An 18,568-nucleotide genomic window follows, 5' to 3' on the forward strand; every position below is an offset into this window, starting at 1 on the left:
CTGAACCCTTTTAATATCTTGTTGCTCATTTTTATCAAATGTGAATGTGAATTATAGATGATGTGTTTTATCAAATATGTCTTTTGCCATTGTTTTCTTCAATGTCTTATTATTTTGACAGTCTCACAAAGTAGATTTTGTCTACTTTGCACATTATATTTTTCTAAATTGTGACTTTGTACTTCTGCCTAAAAAGTAATTTCCATACCAACGTCGTCTCAACTCTCTCATATGTTTTCCTGTGGAATCTGATAGTTCTTAAATTTACATTTAATCCTGTGTCTTATTCTAAGTTAATTTTAAGTCGTGGTATAGAATCTACATATAAATTCATCATTTTGCATGTGGACATTCAGTTGGAAGAACCATCTTTTCCTCTTTTGTATTGCTATTGTTCTTTTGTCAAGGACTGGTGACCAATATTTGTGCAGTGTAATTGTGTGGCCTATTTGTTCCATTGATGTATTTGTCTATTGTTTCAGCAATACCATGTCTTCACTATTGCCCAATTCGTGATAACTACAGTATGTCTTAAAATCAGAAAGTGTCCGTACTTTGTATTTTTTTATTTTTTTAATAATTTGTGTCTTTATATTAAAAGTGAATTTCTTGTAGCTATCTTATATTTGGGTTTTTATCCAATAAGATTATTGTTCAATTGTCTTGTTGTTTTATAATGCCTTTGTCTGACTTTGGGATCAGGGTAGAATTGTCCTCATAGAATTGTAAGGCAAATATTTCTGACTTTAGTATTTTCAGAAAAATTTATAAAGAACAAGTATTCTTCTTTCTTTAAACATCTGGTAGCTATTATGAGTGAAGCCATTAGGACTTCGAAGTCTCCTTTTGCATGATTTCAAAATTACAAACTCAAAAGACTTACTCATTATGTGTCTTTTCATAAGTTATCTTTCTTCTTGTGTTTATCTAGCATTTCTCATTTTATATTCATTTTATAAATACTTCACATATAGTTTCCCAAATAGTCCTTCTAATAGTTTCATTTTTAAGATTGCCCCTGATGTTACCACACAATCTTCATTACATTCACAATGGCTCCTTGGGCTTATGTTTTACATGGTGTTTTCCAAATAAAGTCAGCTTCATCTGGCAGCACCACTGTGGTTCCAAAACTTCCTGAATGCCAGGGTCACCTGTGCAAATCTTCCCAACATGATATCAAAGCCAAATTGGGAGAATATGAAGCATCAGTCATCAATATCTTATGTTGGTTCTGCCTACCTATCTGTGTAGCAGAGACAGAACTGAGAAATTATAATGAGTGGGTAAGGGGAGATGCTTACTCTTATGTGTTAAGGTGCCAGTGCAATAAAGAGCTCTGACAACAAATACTTGGGAGTAAAACACCTCATTAATAAGGCACAGGTTCTCACTTTCATTCAAATCCACTAGATTTTTCAGGAATAGATGTTTCTCCATCTGTCATATGACCTCTAGCATTTTCCAGAAGTTTAAAGGCTTCTGTTTAGTGCATATCACTTTGAAAGTGTTGTTCAGTTTTATTGCAGTTATCTCTTGATCACGACTTCATTCTCTTAGAATATGCGCACAGGAGTAGATCACGTGGCAGTGCTGTTTTCAATTTTGGGGAGAACATCTATATAGTTTTCATAATGAGCATGAAACTTATGAGGGATGATGAAATACTTGCTGAATGCTTCAGTTAAAAAATATATCCCCTGAACAATCTTCCTAAACATACTCAGTCTCTCTTTTCACACACTTACTCCTTCTTTTTTGACATTTTATGAACCATTTCTGAAAGTCTTTTTTGTGTGTTTCAAAATCTGTTTTCATATTTTATAAGCTGTGATTAAAAACAAATGTGGTGAATGTGCTACAAGTACCAGACATGAAAACAGTGTATTCTGATAAACCTTGTTAACTGAATCTGACACCATGCATTATCTGCCTCTTCTCCAAAGCCAAAATTTCTCATGAAAGGAAAATATTTTTGATTGGTTCAGGATATTAAGGAAGGAATGATGATGAAATTAAAGGCATTCCACCAATGGTGTTCAAGGACTCTCCTTTCTTCCATGCTCTCACTAACATTTATTACTGTGTGCTTTATTTATGGACAAAATAATGTAATTATTATTAAATTAATAATGATAAAATAGATGCAATTTCAACAAAATTTCTACATATACAATAAATATATAAAATACATTGTTTTTATATAATAGGAATGATCTACTAATATCTAATGCAATAGAAATTTTTCATTGTAAAATTGTAATAAAATTTTACAATGAGGCCCAATGATAAATAGTTATCAGTTTGCTAAATTTTATAGAAAAAGCGTAATCAGGCATTAAATAACTAAAATTGTAGTTATTTTTCAAAATTAATTTATAAATTCTATCCAATTTTAGTTAATCTCCTAAATTTGTTTTTGTGGAATTTGGCACCTAATCTTAAATTATTCAGAAGTTTATTAAGAAGAACCATTGTCATTTAAACATGAAGTATTGTGAATGCATTGTTGAACCAGGTTAAACAGAAACTAAGTATAGTGTAGTACTGTCTTAGCAGCAAGATGAAATGCTCAGTGGAATAAGGAGAGACCAGATACAAACCAGGAATACAAGGATGCATGCAAAATGACATATTGATGCATGCAAAAATGACATATTGGTGGAGTTTCAAGCAAGAAGGCGGGCACACACTATCCCCTGAGCCCAGCCTATTTGGGACCCTAGCACTGTCAGGGTGCAGAGTAAGGGCTGGGTGGGTCTGGGGCACCTGCATCCGCCTCCACATGTGTCTGGAGGACTGTGGATTTCTAAGCAAGCATGTGAGCATCACCAGTTCCAGAGGCCCCACAGCCTGACGCAAGAGCCCAGCACATTCTCCCCCAAGCCAAGCCTGTTCGGGGCCCTCGAGCCTTCCTGGTGCAGTGAAGTAGATAGGCAGGTCAAAAGCACTTACACCAGCCTCCTCATTCTGGCTGGGCTTTGAGAACTGAGGAGTTCTAAGCACGCAGGGGGTGCACACTGTCCCTGGAGCCCAGCCTATCTGGAGCTGCAGAGTTCTAAGCAGGCAGAAGAGCACCACTGGTTCCAGATGCCCAGAGGCCCGGAGGAACTGGGTGCCAGAGTCCCAGGAGCTGTGAACATAGAAGTGGATTTCAAACAGACCCTGAGGAAGCTTTCAAATAACACTTGAAACACAGAAATATAGGAAAATGACAAAACAAAAGACCAAACTACAACCTCAAACCCCCAGCCCATCTCAAGAAACCCTAGGAATGATGTATATAGAAGAAAATATATGACATACACCTCAAATATTGGACATACTAGCTACTGAAATAACCAAGCAACTCTGGGAAGCTTTAAAGCAATTCAATCTTGAAATAATCTCCCAGATAAAGGAAGAAATGGAAGACATTCTGAATATAACTAAAGAAAACACAGTTAAAAAATTGGAGGAACTAAACAAAAAGATAGAATCCCTAGATGAGCAATATAAGAAATAATAGACAAAGCAGATGCACAGAGATATACAGGAAATCAAAAATTCCACTGAAAGCTTAAAAACTGCCTCAATGAAAGTGAAGATAGAATTTCGGACCTGGAAGACAGGATTGCAGCTAGTGAACAGGAAAGGAAAGATCTTTTAAAAATAACAAGGAATCAGGAAATAACAATTCAACAACTGCAAGATGATGCAAAGAAAAACAGTGTAAGATTGATAGGGAGTAACGAAAAAGAAGGGGACAACGTAAAGGATGTCTGACCGGAGCCGCGGGAGACAGGAGACCAAACTCGAGCAGGATCAGCTCTCAAAGTTTATTGCGTACAGCAAACCGGACCTAACAAGGTCCGCCACCCTCAAGGTTGGTTCCTCTTCTGCCCGTTGGGGGCAGGAACAACCTCTTATAAGGGGAAGCAGTATCCAATCACAGAGAAGCGTGTCTAACAAGCTGATAGGCTAGCGTCACGGGTAACTGGGCAGACATGACAATTTGGCGGGCTTGTTCAGGCCGGGAAGAACCCGGAAGCAGGAAATGGGTGCCATCATAGGCGGCTTCCCACATCTCCCCCTTTTTTATTTATTAAAATAGGATGGTCTGTGGGTCCCTCCAAGGTGTCTATGACCTTGTTGCTGTTAGACACCTAGGAGTGGGCCTACCTTGCAGGCCGAGGCATGAGAGAATGTAGAGGTCTATACCCTGCTGTGCATCACCCTGTTTTGTGCATATCCTTGCACCAGGACCATGCTCAAGGTGAGTGGTTCATTTTTTCGCAGGGCCAGGCTTTTGTGAACCGAACCTGGATGCATATAGACATTCATTCCTGCCTTCCCCCCAACCTTTGGGGCGGATGGCACTGCAGTACCCTTGGTCTCGCATCTCAATGCCAATAATTTGACTCCGGGAGGGACCCCTGGCCTTATAGGCCATGTATATCTGAGTGGAGCCTGTCTTAGGTTGACCGGGAGGGCTTTTCCTGTCTTACCCGTCATTGGCTTGCCCACTCAGCTCTTATAGCTGATGTTCTGCAATGTGAAGGAGATATGCGGCGGCCTGCTGGCCTGATGGGCCACCTGCTGCCATTTGCATGGCCTCCATAGCTGTGATCTTAACCTGCTGCTGAGTTTGTATGAGGCGATCTAACAAGCATTTAATAACCACAAGCCCTACTAGGATAGCGATGGCAATTAGGATCCAAAAAGAGGTAATCGTGGGACAGAAGGAAGAGAAATGGAGGGTCGACTGGAGTTAAGCGGGTGGGTCATAATCAAGGACTGTTTGATTGATGGTGTAAACCCTGGGTGAGGCGGGCGAGGCCGCCGAAAAAGGTGCCAATGTGGGCGGGTGGTGCCAAGGACCCCAAAGATATTGTGGTGATTCTGTGGAATCTGAGCATATCACAGGGGTGATTAATAGGAATCCACAGAATAGAAAAAACTCTAAACCAGACATTTTAGTTTGTAGATGGTCTCGGGCGCTGAGCGTCGGTCCCAGAAGGGTCGAGTTGACTTGTGTCCGCGGGCTTATCCTCCTGTGCTTTATCAGGAACTGGTGGGGAGTTTACTGCTCGCGTCAATCTTTCCGGGACCCACAGCGGCTCGCGACCTGGTTCCTGTGGGAAGACACAAACCGCACCTCGGGTCCAGCTAACCACTGGATCCGGGCCCATCCATTGTCCTGTAAGGACATCTTTCCATCTCACCAGCCCTTTGTCGGCCGGGGACGGGTTATTGTGCTCCATGGCAGGGGAATGATTATTGTGATTAAGGTTTAAAAAATTTATGGTAAAGAGTGCCAATGATATTCTTCCTTTGGGCGTTAGGCCATGGCCTATTCCCTCCTTTTGTTTTTGTAAGACACCCTTGAGTGTCCGATGGGATCGCTCAATGATGCCTTGTCCTTGGGGGTTGTAAGGAATGCCATGTTTAAGAGTGACCTCCATTTGTTGACAAAATGTCATAAAAATTTTGCTGGTATAGGCAGGACCATTGTCTGTTTTTAGTATATTGGGCTTTCCCCAAGCAGCCCAGGCTGCCAGGCAATGATTAATAGCGTGGGTGGCCCTTTCTCCGGGTTCTGCCGAGGCAAACATAACCTAGGAGGCGGTATCTACCGAAACATGAACATATTTAAGTTTTCCGAATTCTGGGATGTGTGTAACATCCATTTGCCAAATATGATTTGGGCGAAGTCCTCTTGGGTTAATGCCAATAGATTGTTGGGGTGAAGAGATCACACAAGCTGGGCAATACCGTACAATCTCTCGTGCTTGTGCTCTCGTGATGTTGAAGCGCGCCATGAGGGGGCGGGCATTAAATGGAACTGAGAGTGGAATTTTTGGGCTGCTTCCAGAGGGTTGGGAAAGGTGAAGACCCATATTGGGCGCGTGGCCGAGTCTGCCAAGGCATTGCCCTCCACCAAGGGCCCAGGTAAATTAGTATGGGCTCTGATATGTGAGATGAACACTTTTGAGGTTGTATTCCATAGCTGATGTTGAATACCTAGGAATATGGAGGCTACCGTTGAAGAGGGTTTAATGGGACCCGCCGTCTCCAGAACTTGGAGAGCATTTACCACATACGGAAGGAACGTCCTCCTCCTCCCCCAGAAGGGGGCGCAGGAGGTAATCCAGGAAGTAGCTCTCCCTCTAACCAGGGCGGTGCCATAGGTTGTGGGCGCCCTCTGGCGGCCACGGGTGGAGGTGGCAGCCCAGGGAGCAACTCCTCTTCCGGCCACGGCGGTGCAGTAGGGCCTGGCGCCCTGAAGGGGGCGACCATGGGTCGCGAGCTTCGGAGCCCTTGTGTTTCTCTGGAGGCCCAAAGTCAGGTGTGACTTCGGGCTCCTCCGAGCACTCGGATCGAGCTTTGTCAAGAGCCTGTCGGGCTGAGCAAAGCCCGGGGGTTTGTTCGTCCGTCAGACAAGCCCTAATCAGTTCCCACAGGGGTAAAACCATGGGATCCAAGCGTCCCTCTTCTCGGGCGCATCTAAGATCCCCTCCTAACTTCTCCCATGACGGGAGGGTTAGAGAGCCCGTGGGCCAAAACCAGGGGGCAATTTCATTAACACTATCCAGAAATCTCGAAAGGGTGACCCGGTTTATGTAGATGCCTCGGGTCCGCAGCAGGACTCTTAGGGAGTCAGCGAGGGATTTGCGAGCAGCGTTGCCCACAATGGCGAAGCGAAAGCGAAACAAATGCAAAGAAAAAAAAAAGACCGGCGTCCACCCGTGTGGCGCTCAAAATCTGTTAGGTGCGTCCACCCAACCCAGGCGATCTAGTACTCACCTGTCCCGGGAACCGCTGTATCTCACGTAGCTGATCAGGGTGAAGAGAAGAGGCGCTCGGGCCTTCCGTTGTTATTGGGCCAGGTCCTCCGTCGTTCCGCAGGCAACAGCAATCGCACCTCCCGGCCGAAGAGGCACGTCGCTGAGTCTTTTACCTTTTTCCCCGTACGGGCCACCAGATAACCGGAGCCGCGGGAGACAGGAGACCAAACTCGAGCAGGATCAGCTCTCAAAGTTTATTGCGTACAGCAAACCGGACCTAACAAGGTCCGCCACCCTCAACGTTGGTTCCTCTTCCGCCCATTGGGGGCAGGAACAACCTCTTATAAGGGGAAGCAGTATCCAATCACAGAGAAGCGCGTCTAACAAGCTGATAGGCTAGCGTCACGGGTAACTGGGCAGACATGACAATTTGGCGGGCTTGTTCAGGCCGGGAAGAACCCGGAAGCAGGAAATGGGCGCCATCATAGGCGGCTTCCCACAGATGTCAAGAGGATATTTAGAGAAGTAATAGCTGAAAATTTCCCAAACATGAGATCAAAAACCGACATCAGGTTCAGCGAAGCCTATAGAACTCCAAATAGCCATAACCAAAATAAAACTACACCCAGACATATAATAATCACCATCCCAGTCCAACACAAGAATAGATTATTAAAAACTGTCAGAGAGAAAAGACAGATCACTTATAAAGGAAAACCCATCAGAATCACAGCAGACTTCTCAACACAAACAATAAAGTCAAGAAGAGCATGGAGTTAAGTGACCCTAAAGCAAAATGATTTCCAACCTAGACTGATGTACCCTGCAAAACTATCATTCAAAATCAATGGGGAAATACAATACTTCCATGACAAAGAACAGCTGAAGAACTTCATGAAGACCAAGCCAACCCTACAAAAAATATTGAGATACAGTTTAGATATACAAAGGAAAAGCCACTAAGCAAAGCAGATAAATTTTTTTTGTCTTTTTCCTTTTTATCAGTACCAGGGATCAAACTCACGACTGCCTGCTTGCAAGACAGGTTCTTATGCCACTGAGCTAAATCCCCAGCCCCCAAAGCAGATAACTAAACAGAACAGAAAGATAAAGATGCAATGGCAGAAAGATAATATGTCAACAATAAACCAGCATATAACAGTTATAACTATTAAGGTAAATGGTCTCAATGCACCAATCAAAAGAAACAGACTGGCAGAATGGATCAAGAAACAAAATCCAACCATATGCTGTTTACAGGAAATCCATCTAAGCCAGAAGGATACTCACAGACTGAAAGTCAAAGGATGGAAAACAATACTTCATGCAACAGGAATCCAAAAAAAAAAAAGCAGGAGTAGCCATTCTGTTTGCAGAAAACATGAACTTTAAACCAACAATGATCAGAAAGGACAAAGAAGGTCACTACATACTTAAAATGGCCATTCTCTCAAAACTATTATACAGATTCAATGCAATCCCAATAAAATACCATCAACATACCTTATAGATCTAGAGAAATCACTCCTAAAATTCATCTGGAACCAGAAGAGACCTAGAAGAGCAAAGGCAATTCTATGCAGCAAAGACAAAGCAGGAGGCATCATAATCCCTGACTTGAAGTTATACTACAAAGCAACAGTAGTAAAATCAACATGGTACTGGAATCAAAACAGAGCTGAATATCAATGGAATAGATTAAAAGATACAACCACAACTACAAACACACTCAACCACCTTATCTTTGATAAAGGAGCCAAGCAGGTTCACCGGAAGAAGGACAGTCTCTTTAATAAATGGTGTTGGAAAAACTGGCTCTCCATTTGCCAAAAACTAAAACTAGACCCATGCCTATCACCATGTACTAAAATAAAATCTAAATGGATCAAAGATCTGAATACTAAAACAGAAACACTAAATCTATTAGAAGACAAATTGGGTAGAAACCTTGAAGACATAGGGATAGGTAGAGAATTCATGAACAGGACTCAAACCGCACAGGAAATACTTCCCAGAATCAATAAATGGGACCACCTCTTATTAAAAAGTTTCTGCATGTCAAAAGAAATCTCCAGCATAGTGAAAAAAGCCCCCACAAATGGGAAAAGATCTTAGTGAACTCCCCCTCAGACAAGGGACTTTTGTCTAAAACATATAAAGAATTTTAAAAACTCAGACTCCAAAAATTCAAAGATCCAGTCCAAAAATGGGCATCTGAGATGAATGCACACTTCTCATATGAAGAAATACAAATGGCAAATATATGAAAAAATGTTCATTATTATTGGGCATTAGAGAAATGCAAATTAAAACCATACTCATAAGTGAAAAAAATCAAACTCGCATCTGTGAACACTGAATAGTTTCCCTAGTGTAGGAAATGATTCAAATATATAAAAGTATGTGGTAAGCATGATTCCCCACTATGTGGCCTTGAAGCCTTATAAAGTTCTCACTCATTAATTGGAATGGCTTTATTTTGGGCTATTTGATATTATGGCCTGTGATGCAATGAACAGCTATTTTGAAGAAAACAAGACATCATAATAGCTAGTACTGATTTAATACCATCTTGTTTTGAAGCCACACCAAACTACGGCTCTTCTGTCTCCATTGATTTTATCATGTAGTATCTTCCTGGATTTTATCGTATGTGGTAGTATAAACAAAAATTTTTATAGGCAAAGAGACAATATAGGAACCATTGTTCATTTTTCTGTTAGCCGGTTCTAAATACTCTACAATGCTTTCATCCACTTGAATGGTGTTACACTGTCTTGATATGTTCGATGCTATAGCATATGAAGTTATATTCAAATATTTCAAGGAAAAAGACACTATGGTAACTACTATTAAGTCGGGTTATTTGGTGATGAAGCACTAGGTTGCTGAAAGTGTCATGCTTTGACCTGTATTGTTATGTTGTTATGCCCCATTTTATCTCAACGTCTCCCTTATTCATTAAAAAATTATTTAATTTTTTAAAGTTCTTTTTTAAACTAAGGGGAATAAATCAAAAAAACTAGCAGGATATATTATAGTAACTTTTTTGATTTCCTATTAACTTGAAGTCCTATAATACCCCCGTTGTCTTGTTTTGACTGATTAGACTCCATTCTGCTCTGTATGAAAGTATCAAGTATCAGAGTATAGGCAACTACTTTGAAGGCAATAAGATTCACTATGATGCCCATTCTTGTTTGACTATTATCCTCTTTTGAGGTTCTGTAACATTTACAATGTTTAGGTTTTATTGGTCTTGTTCTCTACTGTTTTGTTCAACTTTATAATACCTAATGAGATAGACAATTCTTCTTAAGGAAGCAAGAGGCATTATGGTAACCATTGTTGATAACCTTGTACTCTGTTTTTACATCATGTGCTATGTCTATCCTTGGTTTTGACTGACAGCTTTGTTTTATCATGCTTGATTTTATTCTCTTACAAAATAAGTAATAAGATCTAAGGGAGCAATAAAACCCAAAATGTGTAAATTTTGTTGTAATAAAGAGAGGGGAAAAAAGTGCCCTAAAGGATACAACAGCAAGGGTATTTAGGTGTGTTAAATAGAAGACCATATTAATATTTTTATTGGATTTCTGAACACAACTATTTGCAGTCTCATTGTTTGAATGTTCACTTTGTATGCTTTGATTCTGTGACCTGAAACACCGTTTCTAAGATGATAGCATGTAATCTATTAACTGGTGATAGCTTACTGTTTTGTTTTGTTTTGTTTTGTTTTGTTTTGTTTTGTAGTTCTGAATTACTTGTAACCTTACGTTGTTTTGTTTTGTTCTGCTTTTTTTCTCTTTCTCCTTTTAAATTAAAAAAAAAACCACTCTGAGATTCCATCTCACTCCTGAAAGAATGGCCAGGATCAAGAAAACCAACAACAACAAATTTGAAGAAGCTGTGGAGAAAAAGTAACTCTCCTACACTGTTGGAAGGAGTGTAGACTGGTGCAGCCTTTGTGGAGGTCAGTCTGGAGATTTCTCAAAAAGCTGGGAATGGAAGTCCCATTTGTTCCAGCTATTCCACTTTTAGGCATGTTCCCAGAACTGAAAGCATCATACCACAGTGATATATGTGCATCTATGTTTATAGCAGCACAATTTGTAATCGCCAGATCTTGGAAAAAACCAAGTGTCCATTAACTGAGGAATGGATAAACAAGTTGTGGTATTTCTACACAATGAAGTACTACTCAGCTATAAAGAAGGATCAAATTGAGATATTTATCAATAAATGGGCACAGCTTGAAACCATACTCATAAGTGAAATAAATCAAACTCACATCTGTGAATACCAAATAGTTTCCCTAATGTAAGAAATGATTCAAATATATAGAAGTATGCGGTAATCATGATTCCTCATTATGTGGCCTTGAAGCCTTATAAAATTTTCACTTATTAATTGGAAAGGCTTTATTCTGGGCTGCTTGATATTATTGCCTGTGATGAAATGAACAGCTATTTTGAAGAAAACAAGTCATCATAGTAGCTAGTGCTGATTTAATATCATCTTGTTTTGAAGCCCCACCAAACTATGGCTCTTCTGTCTCTATTGGTTTTATCATGTTGTATCTTGCTGGATTATATTATATGTGATAGTATAAACAAAAATTGTTATAGGCAAAGAGATAAAATATAAACCATTGTTCATTTTCTGTTAGCTAGTTCTAAATACCCTACAATGCTTTCATCCACTTGAATGGTTTTACACTGTCTTGATATGTTTGATGCTATAGTATATGAAGTTATCTTCAAATATTTCAAGGAAAAAGACACTATGGTAACTACTATTAAGTCGGGTTATTTGGTGGTGAAGCACTAGGTTGCTGAAACTGTCGTGCTCTGACCTTCATTGTTATGTTGTTATGTTATCTTTTATCTCAATCTCTCCCTTATTCATTAAAAAAAATATTGTTATTTTTTATGATTTTTCAATTAAGGGGAAAAATAAAAAATAACAGGATATATCATAGTAACTTTTTTGATTTCCTATTAACTTGATTTGAAGTCCGGTAATACTCCCACTGTCTTGTTTTGACTGATTAAACTCTGTTCCATTCTGTATGATAGTATCAAGTTTGAGGGTATTGGCAACTATTTTGAAGGCAATAAGATTCACTATGATGCCCATTCTGGTTTGACTATCATCCTCTTTTGAGGTTCTGTAAGATTTACAATGTTTAGGTTTTATTGGTCTTGTTCTCTACTGTTTTGTTCAGCTTTATAATACCTAATGAGATAGACAATTCTTTTTAAGGAAGCAAGAGGCATTATGGTAACCATTGTTGATAACCTTGTACTCTGTTTTTACATCATGTGCTATGTCTATTCTTGGTTTTGACTGACAGCTTAGTTTTGTCATATTTCACTTTATTGTCTTCCCAAAAAAAGTAATAAGAACTATGGGAGTAATAAAACCAAAAATGTGTAAATTTTGTTGTAAAAAAGAGGAAGAAAAAGTGTTCTAAAGAATACAACTGCAAGTGTGTTTAGGGGTATTAAATAGATGACCATATTAATGTTTTTGGTTGGATCATTGAACACAACTGTTTACAGTCTCACTGTTTGAATGTCCACTTTGTATGCTTTGATCCTGTGATTTGAGCAACTATCTCTAAAATGATAATGTATAATCTATTAAGTGGGGATTTCTTACTGTTCTTTTTTTTTTTTTTGAAGTTCTGTATTACTTGTACCCTTACACTGTTCTGTTTTGTTTTTGTTTTTTTTTTCTCTTTTTCCTTTTAAATTAAAAAAATGACATGTTAATCCACAAGGAAATTCCATTTAATAAATGGTACTTGGGTTACTGTTTATAACCAACTGGAAATAATGTCAAGTGATTGTCTTTAGTTCTGCTCTCCTGGCTGCCTTGATGTCTTCAGTTGATTCAAAACCTTTACCTTTATAAAAAATATGAGGAAGAGCAAGAAGTCATACACACAATACAATATCCAGAGAATATGGTGTAGGAAGGTGTATTGTAACGTATTTCAAACCTACCTATTCCATTGGATGGCTTTGGCAACAACATTCACCTTATTTGTGAAGACACTCACTAGAGAGTGGTTCCAGAACTGATAGAGAAAGTGACAAAAATGACAGGGAAAGTGTGTGTGAAGCAAATGCTATTTTCTAAGGTGGATTAATGGCAAAGTTCCTTTTATTGCAATGCATTTTTAAAAATTTAAATAACCTATATTTTGATCACTGCTTATATGTATGTATGCTCAAATGAATCATTTATAACAGTAAATAATTGGAAATATTGTGACTGTCTTGCAGAGGAAAATATTTATCTATTTTTTGTCATATTCATTAAATGGAAGATGTAATCCTTAAAAGGGAGGAAACAGGATGACAGTGACTAAACACATAATTCTTTGAAACATAGAATTGAGTGAAAATAAATTTTATAAGACCAGCATTTATATCATTTTAACAATAATGTGTATGCCTAGTGTAACGCTTCTATTAACTTTTCATTGCTGAGATAAAAATATCTGACATACACAATCTAAAGGACAGAAGTTTCATTTTAACTAACAGTTTCAGAAATCTCAGTCCCTCATCAGTTGGCATAAGATGAAACATCGTGGCAGAAGACTGTAGAGCAGGAAATCTGTTCACTTCCTGGCAAGCTGGAGGCAGAGCACAGGTGAAGAGCCAGACAGCAATGTGTGAGGGCAAGATACAGCGCAGGGCAAGGCTCCCATGACCCAGTCAGAAGTGTGGTTTGCTAATCTCCCAGGCATTTCTTAAGACAATCAAGTTGAAAATTAAGAATAGCCATCAAATTGAGTAATAATTTGGAAAGAAAATAAAATAATATGTTTCTAGAACTGAAAATAGTGGTTATCCTTCCCAAGAAAAAAGTAGTTGTATGTAAAGAGTTGCTTGGGCTCTTTAATCATCTCTAATATTTCAAGTGAGCCGAAAGAGAATCTAAATCAAATGCATCAAGATTTTAAAAATTTAGTAAAACTACATTCACCAATACATCTAACCCTAAAATTAGAATTATTTCTAAGGTATATATACACATAAGCACAACGGTTTCCAGAGGTCCTGTTCCTATGTTCCTCATTCAATTTTTAAAATAAGAATTTAGTCTAAAATATTCCCTGCACATGTGGTTAGGAATAAATATTTAAGGAAGCTTGTCATTCTAGTTACCGTAATATGCATATTTTTTCACAGATATTGATGGAGAAGCTTCTCTTTCTCTCTCAATCTCTCTCTCTCAATCTCTCTCTCTCTCTCAATATCTCTCTCTCTCTCTCTCTCTCTCTCTCTCTCTCTCTCTCTCTCTCTCTCTTTCCTTTCTGCTACCGGGGATCAAACTCACAACCTTGTGTTTGCCAAGCAGGAGAGTTTGTGCCACTGAACTAAATCCCGAGCAAAATGGAGAAACTTTGGCTAGAACTTACTCTTTGGATAAAAGCAGATGCTTTGAATTTGATTTCAAACTGGTTGTAGAACATCAACATGAACAGTAGATTTAGATTTATAATTTAGTACACTTGGTGGTTTTATTAGTGTATTTTAACAGCCTGGATATTCCCTATTTTGTTGAGTATGAATGCTAGAAATACATTGAAGCTTGATCATTTGTTGTTTATTTATGAGGATCAACGTAAGAGAAATTCTATTGTTTTTTTGAAAGATATATGAGTGAGATATGAATCCAAACATTAAGAAAATAAGGCAAAATGTGCTACTTGAAAGTTATTTGCTGGGAGGAATGTTTTTTTAAAAGAAAAACAATGTAGGAGCGAGCTGTCTCAGCTGCAGACCCAAATGGCGGCATCACAGGGCCCTGGGGATGGACGGAGCCCTGGCCGCCAGTGCGGTGGCCTCAGCTGAGGCCCAGTCTGGTGACCACTGTGTTCCCCCACGTCGCTGCTTCCCAGGGGGCGGTGTGCTGGGGAAAGGGACAGCCAGCAGTGGCAGGAAACCAGGAACCCAAGCCCTCCTTGTATGGGGTGTGGTACGTGCTCCCTGAGAAAATTCACCCAAATGAAAAGAAAGTGACTGCTGCCTGGTGAAGCTGCTGAGTGAGGCCAGCACATCCTGAATTACATTGGGGAAGACTGCTGTCACCCTGGGGTCTGCGGGAGATTTCTCTGCATAGACTTTAAGACTGCCTTTCTGAAAGGGGGATTGGATCTGGATTGGATAACGGTGAAACTCAGTTTAAGAATAAGGTTATAGGAGAAAATGACATTGCTCTACTGTGTTGATCAGATTTATGGAATGTTTGATGAGAAAACAAAACAAAGGAAAACTCTCTTTCGACAATGGAAGAAATACCCTGACAAACTCATCATTCACTGCAAAGATCTCTGAATGTTCCACTTCTGTCTGCAGTACACAAAAGAAGAGGAAATCAAAAGGATTGTTATAATAGTGTGATAATTCATCATACCCCGGCTCCTAAACTACTTAAAAGATTATTTCTGTTTTCCTATGCAACTACTGCACCAAAGGACACAGCCACTGATCCCAAGGGACCACACAGTAATGTCTGACACACTTAAAGACTGGTGTAGGGAATTGGAGGGTAAGGACCAAAGGCAAAGTGAAGTACAAAGCAGTGAGTGTCCATGAAGGCTACAGAATTTGTGAGAGGTTGCCAGCATTTTTCCTTATCTGCACCCCTCTTCTGGAGGAGGATGTGCTGTGTTTTTGGGGTCATGGATACCAGTATGGTGTTGGGCCTGCAACGTGAAAGTGTCCTTTTGAAAAATGTCAGCCATGCCCAAGGAATAGGATGATGGTATTTTGCAGATGCAGAAGAGCTTCTTGGATGGAATTTACAAGACCGTTCACAGGCCACCTTAGAAATTGTTAGAACCGAAGACTTGTCAAGCAACCTCCTATACCCACAAGAAATCCAGACTGCATACTCTAAATTTAAACAACTGTTTCTGATAGATAACAGTACTGAATTTTGGGCCACAGATATAAAATGATTTTCTCTCTTGGAAAGTAGCAGCTCGCTTAACATAATCAGACATTGTCTGAAAAAAACATTAGAGAGAGATTATAGAATGCATGGAAGCACAAAATATGAGCATACTTTTAAAGGAGAATGCCTCTACCTTCTTGCTGCCTCTTTTCTTCTCTGGTGCAGGTGATGACAGAACCCCACCATCAAACTGAACTGGTTTTCAGAGCCTTGTCCAATAGGAATGAGTCATGGGTGGCCACTGTTTCTTGGATCTCTGCAACTATCTCCACCAGAGTGACAGAGAGGAGGTTCCTGTGTGCCAGCTTTTCTAAGATTGTGTCTAGAAAAGCAGCTGGTGCACCAGAATCCCCCAGCATTTGAGTTCACAGAGACTTTCTTGACCATTTTATCAGATAGCCTGTATATACCTATTTTTAGAATCTTCTTCTTCAACTTATCTCATCAAAAAGATACTAACATGGGTAGAGAAAGCCTGGATACACAATGCAAGCCCCTGAATCTGCTCACCATGTAGGATTGGTCTGCACAGTTTGTACCCAAAGCACAAACTCTGCTCAAAAACCATCTCTGTAGAAAAGGCCAAAACTGGACAAAGGCCAGCAGAAAGGAATGTGTTTCAAACATCAACGACAACTTTCTTTGCCACTCACCCAATCTAAGTCATCTCCCAAAAGAAGATTTTTCATGGAAAAACCACATCATTTAATTTAAAAACTTCTGGACAAGGGAATTAGCAAACTTAGTAACTCTTGGGATGAGCTGCAAGACAACTTCCAGGAGCTCTGTGACAATTGGTACCGCAGGCACACTGACTGCCATGGCTGGTTGTTGCCTCAGGTAGAGGGGCCAGAAATCAAAGTTTGGGTACAGTGCTACTTGTGTTGGATTCCAGGAGCCCAAATTGTAGGTGCTGACAGAGTGGCCACTGTGAACAAACTCTTTGAAATGATGGAGGAAGTCCAGATTTTACAAGAGAAAACCAACAAGCAGCACCACAGCCCTGCACCCTGCCAGGGCAAGGTGCCCTGCCTGTTGAAGAACTCTGTCCATCTGTCTTCACTGTTTCCTTTTGCTTTGCTCCAGAGACACTTGTCCAAGCCTGTCTTGCCCACCAGCTGCTGGAAAACTTTGGGAGATGAGGAAGATCTGGCCAAAGGAGAGGATGAGTTTGTGGACTAGGGGACATGTGACTTGTGTGTTCAGTGACTGTGGTGAGGTCTATGGGAGGTTGGGACCACTAATCCTGGACTAGTGTCTTGCTAATACTAAGAGGGGCCTAGCTCAGCCTCTGTTGGAGAAAAATCTAGGCCTTGAAGAAAAGAACTGGCTCTCATTTTTTTCATGGTTCTGAACGACTATGCAATTAAAACCATACCTCAAATATGGATTTCCTACTTGACCCAGCATAGGATTGTGGCTGTTTTCTGATGCCTAAGTACTAGAGAGAACCACCAGGGTCAGTTTATTACTACAAAGAGCTTCAGCTCGATATTCTTAGGCTCACTTTGTTCTTTTGGTTCTTTCTTTCTTTCTTTTTTTTTTTTTTTTTTGGTACCAGGAACCAAACTCACAACCTCACTCTTGCCAGGCAAGTGCTGTGTGCTGAGCTGGATCCTTGACCCCTTCTGGTTCTTTCTGTGCCAAGGTAATTTCTCTCACCACTGGGAGTAGTAAACTGATAGCCCTTTTCAATTAGGAGCAAAGTCAGCGTTAGGAGGTATTTGTGTGCATTCAAAGATTGAGATAGAGTTTACTTAAACTACAGCATTTTCCTTTCTTGTGTTCCTTGTGGAAAAGCTAGAAATTTCCATTGTTGCCCCACACCTTAACACTCAGCCCCTGCTTCCTGCTCCTGGACTGTGTCTGGTGTCACACTTCCAGTGCTGGGCCAACTGCCCCCCACTCCTCCCTGGGGTGACGGCTGTGGGTCTTTCCTCAGTGCTGCCCTCTTTGCTGCCTGCCTTGGAGCACACAGTCCTAGAGTCTTGCTGCTGAACTTGCAGATAAAACTGGGGAATCTCTAGGTTTGCCCAGAGGAGCTTCCTGGCCTCTGTAGTTTGCCAGTGTTTAAACACCTTGACCCTTGAGCATGCTGGTCCAATGTGGTTCTTCAGCTGCTTCCCAGCTGCCTGCTTGCCTCGCCTGCTCTGGTCCTGCACAGTCTGCTGGTCTCGGCGTCTTGTGACTGCAGCTTGCATTCCAGGAAAGCAGAAAGCAGTTCACGGGCAATGCTAGAAGTGATGATTCTTAAAGGACACCTCAGTGATTTAAGGAGCCATAGAAAAAAGTTCACAATGCCTGGTCTTCTCCTTGGATCTGTTGTCTAAAGTCCTATAGATTTTTTTAATGTAGGAAAATATACTTTGTAAAGACTAGTTTTTTTTTTCATTCACAGTGGAACTCTTGTCAAATCCTACAAAAGAAAGGGAAAAAACCCTAACATTAGAATCTTTCAGCTTGAATGTCCGCCTTCTATATAGTCTTGCTCTTCACAATATATCCCAGTTTGAATGTTAGATGTTTAGAAATACCTGCTCTGGAGGGCAATAGGAGAATTTGTAACCTTTGACAAAGGAGTTTCCAGTTTGCAGTGAATCACCTTTGTACATACAAACATTTTGCTCATCTCCATTCCACCATAGTGTGCAAGCCAGGATAACCAGTTAAGATAGCAGGTTGAGGGGAAGGTGGGATTTGTGCATTTGGGGGCCACACACCTCAGTCTTCGTTGCCTTAAGAGTCTTAGGAGTGAGGTCAACATTCAACTTGCATAGGGAATTTAATATATGAGAGGGAGTTCCTAGCTCCTTTCA

At 40.2% G+C, this 18,568-nt stretch overlaps 1 pseudogene; it reads left to right on the plus strand.

Moving 5' to 3' along the window:
• The first annotated feature begins 1,052 nt into the window (after positions 1-1,052).
• LOC100719624 (myotubularin-related protein 12-like) lies at positions 1,053-16,934 on the plus strand (annotated as a pseudogene).
• Positions 16,935-18,568: the final 1,634 nt, after the last annotated feature.

Source organism: Cavia porcellus, unplaced genomic scaffold (assembly GCF_034190915.1).
Source record: "Cavia porcellus strain 051 isolate PalLab524CR breed Dunkin Hartley unplaced genomic scaffold, mCavPor4.1 scaffold_6, whole genome shotgun sequence".
NCBI classification, from domain to species: domain Eukaryota; kingdom Metazoa; phylum Chordata; class Mammalia; order Rodentia; family Caviidae; genus Cavia; species Cavia porcellus.